The sequence below is a fragment of the Ictidomys tridecemlineatus genome, chromosome 4 (assembly GCF_052094955.1).
Source record: "Ictidomys tridecemlineatus isolate mIctTri1 chromosome 4, mIctTri1.hap1, whole genome shotgun sequence".
Lineage (NCBI taxonomy): Eukaryota > Metazoa > Chordata > Mammalia > Rodentia > Sciuridae > Ictidomys > Ictidomys tridecemlineatus.
In genome coordinates this window covers 61,250,267-61,262,903 of record NC_135480.1, presented here as the reverse complement: position 1 = coordinate 61,262,903, position 12,637 = coordinate 61,250,267, and the positions used below count along the sequence as shown (strand labels likewise).

The 12,637-nt window shown below is 47.3% G+C and overlaps 1 protein-coding gene across 2 annotated transcripts in view; it reads left to right on the top strand.

The window, feature by feature from the left end:
• Positions 1-12,637, top strand: part of Arap1 (ArfGAP with RhoGAP domain, ankyrin repeat and PH domain 1) — a 63,131-nt gene that overhangs the window by 9,297 nt on the left and 41,197 nt on the right. The window contains exons 2-3 of one of the 2 annotated variants that reach the window (XM_078046634.1): positions 4,208-4,292; positions 8,112-8,193. The gene's annotated coding sequence lies outside the window, so the exon portion shown is untranslated. The remainder of the gene's footprint in view (positions 1-4,207; positions 4,293-8,111; positions 8,194-12,637) is intronic. The other variant, XM_078046635.1, reaches the window with a different exon arrangement.

Sequence of the window (12,637 nt, the reverse complement as noted above, 5' to 3'; positions counted from 1 at the left end):
CCTCCCTTCCAGTCCCAGCCCCTTCCCCTGCCAACCTAGCCACCCCTACCCCCCAACACAGCAGCTTCCCCTTTCAGGTGGCAGCAGCGAGGGGCCCACTTATCTTCCGGCTTCTCCAATCTCCTAGGGGCCACCTAGGGAGGGACAGGTCTGGGTCCCTGTTCCCCTGGGCCACAGTTCTAGGGTGCAGAGGAACCCACCAAGTCCTCCTGAGCAAGCAGGAGCCTCTGGTTTCTGGTCAGTTCTTTTCTCTACCGTCAATGCCATGCTGGCCCGAGGCCACTCCAGTGTATGCCAAGGGGCCTGGCAAGAAGAGCAGTGGTGACCCTCCTTCTGTCTGCTCCTGCCACCAGTGACTCTGTGGTCAGCCCTGTGTTCCCATCCTTCTGCTGTCTTCCTGTTTCTGCCTCATTTACAGTGCTGATAGCCCCTCCTATCTCCCCACGGGTAGCGGTCACAGCAGAGGGTTTCCTGGAGTCACCCTGTGGCACCTCAGGCCTGCCTCTGCTCAGCACACACACTCTGTGGTGTGAGAGGTGCCCTGGAGACCATGTTAGTGACTGAGGGTCATGGGCCAGGCCAGTGCCCTGTTGTGCTTTTGGCAGGAGCGCAGGTGTGGATCATGGGTGGGAAGGGCCTGAGCCGGCCCTGGAGGATGAAGAGGTGGGGCAGAGAATGTGGATGTGGGTTGGGGCAGGACCTTTGCCATATCAGGTTCACCTTGTGGACTTGAGGGCAGGCTGGCTGTGGGTAGGGAAAAGCAGGAGGCAGGGACAAGGGGTCAGGGTCCAGGCGAGCTAGGCCAAGGGCTGGTGTAGCTGTGCTTACCACAGGCCCTGGGTTTCACCCCCTGCACTGCAAAAATAAACCAGCAGAGGCCTGTTGTAAAAGGTGACAGGGAGAGGTGTGACAAAACATGTCATAGAGAAATGAGTTGGGAGAGGGGAGTGGTCCCGAGTGGCCCATCTGGGGAAAGGTACATGACAGGAGGAGAGGGATTAGTATGTGACAGACTTTCATGAGGCCTAAAATCAAATCCTTTTTACTTTCAGCTTCATTTTTTTTTATATATTTTTTTGCAAGTGATGGACTTTGGAGTCATAGCTTGCTTCCTACCTGACCCTCTACTGGGAGGGCACTGAGCCATGAGGGGGCTGAAGGGTGAGTGTCAGAGCTGGGGTGGAGTCAGATGCTGTCTGGAAGACAAACCACAGATTCTGGGGAGCCTTGGATTTACTGGTGGGCCTCGGTGCATTTCTGGTTTGGGAGTTGGAGGCTGCACTCTGCCTCTGGCCTCTTAGGCCTGGGGAAGACCGGGGGGAACTTATTTGATAGCTGTGTGTGAGATCCTCAGGAGTGTAGGTTGGGGAGGGGGCTGTGGGTCTCTGTCTCTCATTCTCCAGTCTAGATGACCCAGCATATCAGCAATTTTGTTTATATTTCTCTTAGTAATCTATTGCATGCTTTATTTAAAATGAAGCTACTGTATAATGATAGTGTTAGGGAACAAACTGCAAGAAACTCAGTGCTAGTTACTTAAATACATTTCTCTTTTTTCCTTCTGATTATAAAAGTGATACACAGTTGTAAAAACTTCAAACAATACAGACATCAAACTTGTAGAAAATCTTTCAAGATGGGTCGAAAGTTAACATTAGGCATGAAATTACGACCTAGGCAGTCCATTGTCCCTTAGTCTTTGGTGTCTCTCAGTCATTAATAAAACTGTGGTTTATCATTTTATCAGGGTGATGCTGGTGGGGCTATCATAAGAAGGTTGCTAAAATATCATGTCTCATTGGGCACACCTTTAGGGATGTGATTGCAAGTTCAAAGCCAGCCTCAGCAATTTAGTGAAACCTTAAACAACTTAGTGAGACTTTGTCTTAAAAGAAAAAAATAAAAAGGGATGGGGATGTGACTCAGTGGTTGGGTGCCCCTAGGTTCAATCCCTTGGTACCTAAATAAATAAATAAATAATATTATTAAAATTTGAAAAAAATCATGTCTCTCATCCACACTCTGTGGATGTGTGTTGTGCACTGCCAAAGGGTACTGGGGGATGGGTGGAGGTGATGGCTGGAGAAGAAGATCTGAAACCCAGCCTTTCTTCTGCTTGCTGGGCTGTATGCCCTGGTGCAGGGTTCGTGGAGGAAGAGCCTTCTCTATCTAATTTGTTTAAGAGCCCCACCTAGGTTGAAAGCGCTTCTTTCAGAGCAGGGTGCCAAAGAGCAGGTGTGTTTGGTTTGGGATGGGAGGTTGTGGTGTCTTGGGCATGGCAGGCAGAGGTCCAGCAGGCAGTGGGTGTCTGGTCTGGAATGATGGATGCAGAGGGACATGGCTGGAGGTGGGTGAGGTAGTCATTGGTGTCGGGGGTAACTGAAAACCTCAGAATGCTGGGGGTCCCAACTAGATTCTGGTTGTAAGTCCAGTGCCATGGGCTATTCTGGTCAGCACTGGCCAAGGCCTTGGGATTAGGGACAGGAAGTGACTGCCTTAGCAGCAGAGAAGTGAGCAGAAGATGAGCAAGTGTAGCCTCCAGTACACATGTGGTGACGCGTCATGGTTGTCTGGGTGCTGGGCAGGGACTGAACGCTTCATTTTGTGGAGAGGGAAACCGAGGCTTGGAATATTACATGATTTTCCCAGGGCTTCAGGCAAGAAGTGGTGGAGCTGGGACTGGAGTCCAGACTTGCTCTGCATACTGGGTAGGGGTGCCTGAGTCCTGGAGCCTGGGGACTTGCCCACAGACCCCCAGCTTCCCGCTAGGTAGCTGAGGCAGCTCTTCATTTACCTGGACCCTGGGGACACTTGCCATTAGCCTCCTATGCTTCAGGGACTCCAGACAGGCCGTACTGCAGACCGGACGGGACTCTCCTGGTGCTAGGAAGGTTGACAGGGCAGAGACACAGGCAGGAGCAGGGAAGAAGCCCTGGTGTGTCTTCTTGGGACTTGTAAGCAGAGGCCATCTATCCCTGAGAGATAGAAAACAGGTCTCTTGGCCCAAGGGCCAGCTGACTAACCATTTGGGAGTTGCACCTGCTGTCTTGCAGGAGGCAGGTGCAGGTGCAGGTGCTGAGAGAGCTTTTTTTTTTTTAATATTTTTAGTTGTAGTTGGACACAATACCTGTATTTATTTATTTTTATGTGGTGCTGAGGATCGAACCCAGGGCTTCACATGTGCAAGGCAAGTACTCTATACTGAGCCACAAACCCAGCCCAAGAGCTGTTTTTTGCAGGGGCGGGGGTCACTTCTGCACCCTTGGGGCTGGGAACCCAACCCCCACCTAGTTCCTCATATCTACAGGAAGTGTCTCCAAGGCTTGCCCGCATTAGCCTGAGCTAGTGGAGTCCCAAGCGCCCAAGCGGTTGGTAGATGTCCAGGAGGGTGACCCTGCCTGTAGGTATCACCTGGTGACTGAGCCGGGGAGGGCTAGACGTTGGGGTCTAGGGCATCTCCAGGGTCTGGAGCATGTTGGGCTCCAGGGCAGTTGTGCACAGTGGGATTGTTGGTGGAGAGCCGGAGGTCTGAAGGCCGTTTGGTGTAGTGTGGTGGGGCAGGTGGTTGTGCTGTGTGGCTGTCGGGTAGGTAAGAGGTGTGTGCCCTGGAGGCAGTGCAAAGTATGGGTTTGTGGTACTCGTGGGGTGTGGTTTTTAGACCCAAGTGACTATGTATGTTTTTGGTTCCTGCGTAGACAGCTCCGAGGGGTTTCTTGAGGTTTGTATACTCAGGTTCCTGCCCACCTGCTCGTGCTGGGAAGCCTGGGGCAAGGGGCAAAGGGCTGGCCATGCAGAGAAGGAGGAGGTGGGTGAGTGAGCTGAAACCTCAGTTCAGGCCTTCCTCTCCTGTCCCCTGGAGGGTTGGGTCTTTCTTTGAACTCAGAGTGGAGCTCTGTGCAGAGGGGGCCCTGGAGATTCAGTCTGGGGAGATGTTCTGGCCCAGAGGACTTCAGAACTGAGTGTGGAAGGAGTTAGGACCTTTAAAGCTGCCCTGTGCCCTGACCAAGGATGACTCATTCATGCGAAGCAGAATGCAAAGAGGCTGAGGGACGCCTCAGAGAGGGACACAACCGCATGGGTCAGCAGCCTGCCATAGCTTCTCTGGGTGTCCTCTCTTCCCGTCCTGCAGAACTCTCTGAACTTCAGGTTATCCAGGTCCTTTCCTGTCCTTGGGCCTCTCACATTCAGTTCCCTTTGCCTGGAACAGGATCCCTCAGGAAGCCTCCCTGACTCTACAAGACAGAGGCAGCCATATCCTCTGAAGGCTCTGTGGGCTCCAACAAGTAACCTGGGTAAGTTTCCACCACATGGTGTGAAAGGGGGTAAAAATCCTAAGTCTTAGAGCTGGGGATATAGTTGGTAGAGTGCTTGCTTGCATGCAAAAGGCCCTGAGTTCAATCCCCAGCACCACACACACACACAAATCCCAGGTCTTGGGATGGTTACAAGGATGAATGAGAGGAAGGTGGGAGTCTGCAGAGGCTGGGCACACAGTGGCACTTAGGAGATACAAGAAGCTGGGGTATAGTTGTCATTCTTACTGGGCTACCAAAATGGTGCCATCTATCAGTGGTGGGTAGGAATGCTGAGAGGGAGATGCCAAGCTGGGACAGAAGTGGGGCTCTGAAATTTAAACTCTGCTTTTGGTGTAGAAGTGGTTGCTGGAAGGGTTAAAGCTTTGACTCCAACAAGAGGGACTCAAGCAAGACATGAAGAAGGACTGTCTGGCAAGGATTAGAGATTCCAGATGACCGTTTCTTACTTCTAACTGGAATTGGGTGCCCTTGTGAGCCATCCAGGTGCTGGGCTCCACTGTGAAGAGCAGGGGAAACAAGAAGAGGTACAGACTCTTAGAATACCCCAGGCCACATTGGTTGGATGGAGGTGGATCCCTGCAAAGAGAGCAACCAAAGAAAACAGAAACAGTGCTGAGCTGTATGGCTGTGCAGAGGCCTAGGACATTTAGGGGCAGTCAAGGAGTACTTTCTGCAAGAGATGGCCAGTGCCCTGAGGAGGGAGGGTGTGGTTTATTTACTCATTATCAGCTGACAGTTTTAGGCGCCCCCATAAGCCAGGCCAGCATCTGGTATAGGAAGTGACATGGAGAGAGTTGCAGAGGGGGCCAGCCCAGCCTGCCTGGGGCTTGGGGTATGTCACTGAGAATTTGAGCAAGTCACTTCCTCCCTGTGGGTGTTTGTTTCTTCTTCCGTTATAGTCAGGGCTGGACCAGGTAGAATGACAGCTGATGAGCTTGAGAACACAGGGATCTGGCAGAACTTTAGCAGGGTTGGGACCCTGGCCATAGCCAGCACAGCCAGCGATGGCAGAGGGAGATGAGCCAAGCGAGAGAGGAGGCCTGGGCCCTTGGGTGGGGGAGAAAAGCCCCCCAGCTGTGGCTGTGCCCTTGCTACAGGAAGACATTTGCCTCTGCCCTGACCCTGCCTCCCTGGGGGTAATGACTCTCTAGGACTTGTCATAGCAGCATAGTTTCAATTCCTAACCAGGGCCAGGGTGAGGACAGAGAAATTGAGGTGTAAAATTTAAGGGGGGACTAAAGACCTTTGATCATCCAGGTATATCTTCTTTTTTTTTTTCTTTTTAGTACTGGAATTGAACTCAGGGGTGCTTTACCACTGAGCCACATCCACACCCCTTCACATTTTTCATTTTTAGACAGGGTCTCACTAAGTTGCTCAAGGGCCTTACTAAATTGCTGAGGCTGGCCTTGAACTTGTGATCCTCCTGCCTCATTGTCCCAAGTTGCTGGGATTACAGGCATGTGCCATCGCACCTGGTATAAGATATTTTAATGCCATTTAAAAAAAATCAAAATTTATGCCAAAAATACATGATGAGCAACATTATAAAATATCACAGTTTTCAGTAGAGAGAGGACAGTATTGCTGACTGGGCCTGCAGAGGCCCAGCCTCTACAGAGCGGCGCTCCACTCTTCTTGTGTCCAGGAGCTTCCCTCTCCAGGGAGCTGCCCCTGATCCCAACCTGGTGAGGGCCCCCTGGCTGATCTCATGGGCTGGTGGTGTTTGATCCCTTATGGCCCAAAGTTTCTAGAGGCACCCGGTTCATGCTTCTAGCTTCTTGAATGGGGAAGTCATAAAGGGGTGTCAGTGTGAGACCTCACGTCTCTGACCTTGGCTTTTGCCCTTAGTGAACGAATAGGAACTTGAGAGAGGCCCGGTGGGGGCCAGGCTCTTTTCAGGGAGAGGGTGGTTTCCTGTCTCCCTTGACCAGTCCGGTAAGGTGGCTGGGACCATCATCAGTCCACTTGTGTTACACCTCAGTCAGGTGCCTGGCCTATAACAGGTCCTCCTTCGTGTTTGCTATCACTTTTGAGAAGCAGTGAGCTGAGTGATTAGGAGTTGAGAACTGTACTGCTCAATGGAGATACAGTGCAAGCCACAAGTGCAATGGAAATTTGCTAATAGGCACATTAAAAGAAAAAGATGCCAGGGCCGCAAGTGTAGCTCAGTAGCCGAGCATGTGCAAGGCTCTGAGTTGATCCCCTGCACTGGGGGCTCAGGTGGGGTGGGGTGAGAATAATTAGAAACCATGTGCAGTTAATGTTATTAACATTTTAAATCTAAATCATAATATTATCATTTATCATATAATCAATAGGAAAATTTGAGCTATTTTACCGAGTCTTCAAAATTCAGTACACCTCATTTTGGGGGGCTACATTTCAAGTATTCAAAAGTCATCTATGTGGCTGGGATTGCGGCTCAGCGGTAAAGTGCTTGCCTAGCACGTGCAAGGCCCTGGGTTTGATCCTCAGCACCATGTAAAAATAAATAAATAAAGACGTTGTGTACAACTACAACTAAAAAACATAAATATTAAAAAAAAATCAAGCCATCTGTGGCTGCTGCTGGCTACTGTACTGGACAGGGCAGGTGTAGACTATACTCAAACTGCTTCTTGCCAACATTGTGACTTTAAGCAAGTTACTTAACTTCCCTGTGCCTTAGTGTTTTTTTGTTTTTTTGTTTTTTTAAGTAGACTAATAATCAAATGTACCTGATAGGTTGCAGTGATGTTGAGTTGATGTAAAGTGCTTAGGTATCTGGCATAATAAGCAGTGTTTGTCTTCTCTTTTTGTCTTTTGAGTAGCACGGCCATTTTTGCCAACAGTTTCATCTAAAGTACCGGTTTCTTAAAATTTGTTTTTAAAGTACCTACTTAGAAGCACATACCTGTTTTTACCATTTCCTAAGCAATGATAATTGTAGGGTCTACATAAGATAAATACCTATTAGTAAACTGTAAAATGGTCAGGAATGCCTGCCAAAGCCACTTTGCAGAACACAGGAGTTTTTCGGCTAACCCTGCTCTTATGGCAGGAGACCTGACTTGACTCCAGGCCAGGGGAGGGAGACCTGTCCATTCCACTGCGCCCCACTCTCTCCAGCCCCACAGAGCCTATGCTGCCTGGGCAGTAGGAGTCATGGCCTGCTGAGAGGATTGGCCTGTTCCTTCTCCTCCCTTGAAAACCCCCTTTTTTGGCCCATTTTCCTCACCTCCCCCCCCAAGTTTATGAGCATGGCCCTGGGGTCTCAGGCCCTGCCTCAGTTGCCCCACCTCTGCCCTCATCACATATTGTGGTCCTCAGACTTAGTGGAGAGGGTCCTGCATCCTGGGCTCCACCTCTCCCGAGAGGCCACAGGTTGGGAGAGACTCCCTTAGCCAAGGAGCTGCATCTGTCCCTTCTTGGTGACCTCCTGGGGGGGCGGTCTCTTTGCCAGCTAGCCCCCACATGCAACCCAGCCTCTGGTCCTAGGGGCGTGGAGAGTGGAAGTGCTGACTCCCCTTCACACCTGTGCAGTCCCCACCTCCAGGAGGTCTGTCTGGCTGCCTTCCTCGTCCCTGGAGGCCTTCTTCTGGTCCTCCATTGCTTGGCTTCCAGCTTCCCTGGACCCTTATCTTTTCCTTTGCTGCTTCTTCCTCCACCTCTTTCCCACTTCTGCTTTCTTCTTCTTTCTTTGCTTTTCCTCATCACTCTCCCCCTTGTCTCTTCTCTTCCTCCTCCTTGTCATTCTGGCTGCTCCAAGTGGCCTCGCCTCATGGACTTTCTCCCCCATCTCTGTCCTTGCAGCTTCCACATCAGGCCACCATGAGGAGCCCTTTGGAGTAGCTGTGGCTTCTGGGAGGACCAGGCGTCCTTGGCAGGCCAGCCGGTGAGTGAGGAACTGGGAGGATGGAGCTGGGCTGAGTTCTCAGGCTAAGCCCAAACCCTGAGCTGGGGAGGCTGGGACTTTCCATTTTGAGAACCAGTATTGCAGGCAGAAGGTGAGGCCCTGAGGGCTTGCTAAGAGCCTCCTCCAGGGTTCTGAGAGGAGGGACAGGGCAGGCTCCAGCAGGCTAAACTGGGAAGCATAAGCTGACTTGATTTCCCTCCTTGCCTGGTGAGTTTTGGTTTCTTTTTCATTCCCAGGCTTTATTGATGATTATCACATTATCTTTTTAAAACTTTGCTTGTTTAGTTTTTAAATGGTACAAAATTTTAAAAATATAGAAGGGTGTAGTGTCTCCTGACTTCCCAACTGTCAATTCTCTCCCCAAAGCCAGTTTCTTGTGTATCTATCCAGAGTATTCTATTATATATTTGTGTGTGTGTGTGTGTGTGTGTGTGTACACATGTATATATTTCTTTTTTAAACTCAGTTGTTATATAACTCTGTCCTGCACCTTACTTTTCCACTTAACAATAAATCTTTAATATTAATTTATATGAACTTTAGAACCTGTTGGTCTAAACCAATTCCATTTGGTAATTTCAGCTGGGAAATTATATTCAAGTTATAGCTTAATCCCGGGAGAACTGATGTCTTTATAATTTTAGGAGCCACTGTATCCAAGAACATGGAATGTTTGTGTTTATAACTTCCTTTGACTCTCCCAAGTATCCATTATATTCTTATTCTTATTTTTAAAATTCAGAGAGTTCAAAATTTAGGTGGTAGACTAAGTAAAGTGAAAAGTGTTTCTCCTGTCAGAGGCAGATTTCCAGGAAAGGTGGAATTTGACATTCAGGGGTCCTTCTAGGATCCAAAGAGGGGGCCTGAACAATGTGGACACATGGGTCCTGTGTTTTTGTGAATTTGCAAAAGTGAGATATTCTTGTGTTCTTTTTACCCCAAAGGGCATCTGGATTGTGTAAGCGTCAGACCCATGAGCTCTCATCTGCCTCCGTTCCCTCCTGTCCTCTCAGCCCTGTTTTCCTCCTCTGAGGAGAGTGGTAACCAGTGTTGATGGACCCCCTGGGCTCTGCAGAGGCTCTTCATACATTTTGCGGTGCATGCATGCTGAGCCACTCTCTCCTTTTGTTTATTTCACACAAAAAACAGAATGTTTTGAAACTGTCCTGCACTTTTCTTTCTTTACTTAACAGCATATCTTGGAGGTCATTCTGTGCCCATGTGTAAGGAGTTTCCTCCTTTTTAGGGCCTCTCAGAAGACTGCCCCATAATCTAGTTAACCATTCTACAATTGTTGGACATTTTGGTTATTTCCAGTCTTTTGTTATCATACACAGTACTGTAGCCAACAACTATCTACCTCCGTCATTGCAGATGTGTTCCCGTAAACCTGTACAATAAGTGACTGTACTTTGACCCAGGGTATCTGGGCCAAAGGACAGTGGCTTTCCAGCTCAGGATCTTGTAGTTACTGTGGCATGGCCTTCCCTAGAGGCACAGCCACCAGCCAGGCAGGAGTGGCCCCACCCCATTACTAGGGCTGTGCATTTTTAAACATTTTTTCTTTGATATTCTCATAGGTGGAAAGTAGCATTGTACTATATTTGATGTTTGTATTTTGTTAAGTTTCTTGTCATATGTTTAAAGGCCATTTACATTTTCCTTTCTGTGCTTGTCTCTGTCATTTTGTAACACAGAGCATGGGTTTGGGTTTTTTATCTCATGAATTTGAAGAGTAAAATCCATGCACAACAAAGGGTGAGAGTAAAGCATCAGGATTTATTAGAGTAATAGAAAGCAGAACTGCTGAAGAGGGAGGGATCCTAAGAGAGGGATGCTCAAGAATGGCTTTTGTCCAGGGCTTTATATAGGTTTAAGGAAGTCAGCCCCCTGCCCAATGCTGCTTGAATACCATGAATACCTCATAAATACCATGAATACCTCGTGGTGTTCATGCAGCCTTTAGTCCAATCAAAATATCAAGCAGGAATTTTTCCTACTTTTTTTTTTTTTGGATACCAGGAATTGAACTCAAGGGCACTTGACCACTGAGCCACATCCCCAGCCCTTATTTTTTATTTTATTTAGAGGCAGGTTCTCACTGAGTTGTTTAGCATCTTGCCATTGCTGAGGCTGGCTTTGAACTTGCAATCCTTCTGTCTCAGCCTCCTAAGCCGCTGGGATTACAGGTGTGTGCCACGGCACCCAGCTAGATTCTTCCTTCTTTGGAGAGGCATGGGCCCCAGTGACACAGGTCCTAGTTTAAAAATAGCCTTTTTGTAAGTTTCTTAGGAAATATCTGCAGGTGCTGTTGGTGCTGTACTGCCTAGGAAGTTGCTACCCAGGGGCCCATCTCCCTATCTTCCCAGCCTTCTCTCTTCCTCCTGATGTCAATATTCTTTGCCCGTTTTTCTACTAGATTTTTGTTTGAAATGAGTAGGATGTGAGATGTCCTCTAGGTCCTCATTTACCTCTTGCTTTGCATATGGTGTCTCCACCATGTTGGCATATTTATTTTTTTCTACAGTGTCACACAATGCTCAACAGTGGGGATACATTTCTAAAAAATGCATCTTTGGCAATTTTGTCATTGTGTGAACATCATTGAGTATAGTAACTCAGACCTAGAAGGGCTGGTTCAGTCATTCCATGCAGCCTCGATACCATCAGGAAATTTGCAGTAAACACAAGATGTATGAGCCTGCTGCCAGGTGAACTGGCGTTCTGTTTTATAATACACTTCTTTTATAAGTAGGAGTATACTCTAAAATAAGAATAAAAAATAGAGAGTAGTAAACACATAAACCAATACCATAGTCATTTATTATCATTGTCAAGTATGTGTGGGCTGTATTTTTATATGACAGGCAATGCAGGAGGCCTGTTTAAACCGGCATCACCACAGACCCCAGAGGAATATAGTTTGGCTATGATGCCATGAAGTGATAGGAATTTCTCAGCTCCATTATAATCTTCTGGGCCTCTTGTCATCTATATGATCCATCACTGATGGGAACATCACTACATGGCCTGTGACAGTAGGTGAATGTTCCAGGCTTCTCTGCATACCTTCTGGGCTTATATCTTTTCCAAAAGATTTTTACCTAAGGGGTTTTTTATGCCCCTTTGGTACCAGAGATTGAACCCAGGGAGACTTAACCTCTGAGCCACATCCCGAGCTCTTTTTATTTTTTATTTTAAGACAGGGTCTCACTAAATTGCTGAGGCTGGCCTTGAACTCGTGATCCTCCTGCCTCAGCCTCTGGAGCTGCTAGGATTACAGGGGTGCACCACCATGCCCTGCTCTAAGGTGATTTTTCAATCCTTCCATGGTTTTATTTTTTTTATATTGAAATCTTTGATCCAGTTGTGACTTATCTAGTTGTAAGGTGTGAGGCAAACAAAAACAGAACAGGGCTTCACAGAGGGGAACACCTTAGTTTTTTTTCTAGATTTCTCTGCAGCTGTCCCAACCACTAAATAACCCCTTTCCCCCACTAGCTTGAGATTCTTCTTTCATTGTGTACCAGTTCTTCCATCTCCTCTTGAGCTTTTGTTCTGTTTAATTAATCAGTTTGTTCCCAAGCTGCTAGCATATACTGTTTTAATTATTGTGACTCTGTGGTATGTTTTAATATGTGATGGGGCAGATTTCTACCTGCTTCCAAAGCTTTCCTGGCTCTTCCTGCTTTTTTGTTTTTCCACATGAATTTTCAAATCCATTTTTGTCTAGTTTAAAAGGAATTTCTGTGTACACACTGAGTAGAATTGTGTGTATTTATAAATTAAAGAGACTTAATGCCTTTGTGATGTTTCTGTCCAGAACTTATTGTGTCTTCTCATTTGTCTTAGTCTTCCCCTGACCCTTTTTTTGGTCTCTCAAGAACACTATATTTTTTTCTTCATGTAGACCTTGTTTATTTCTCCTTTCTTTCCCTACTGTGTTAGTCTATTTGTCCTTTCTTCCTTCCTTTTGTACTGGGATTCAACCCAGGTATGCACCACTGTGCCCAGTGAGATTCCCCCCCCCCCCCAGTACTAGGATTGAACCCAGGGCCTGGCATGTGGTAGGCAAGTGCCCTATCACTGAGCTATCCCCCAGACTTGTATATTTATTATGAAGTTTATTCTTGGTGTTTTATGTTTTGTGATCCTACTGTAAATGGGTTCTTTTATCCTAAATTCTATCTAATTTTATCCTAAATTCTACTGGTTATTGATTAGAAATATTGATTTTGAACTCACCTATCTAACTAAATTCTTTTATTTTTAAAATTTTTTTTTTTTAGCTGTAGTTGGACACAATATCTTTATTTTATTTATTTATTTTTACGTGGTGCTGAGTATCGAACCCAGGGCCTCACAAGTGCTAGGCAAGTGCTCTGCCACTGAGCTACAACTCTAGCTAACTAAATTCTTATTT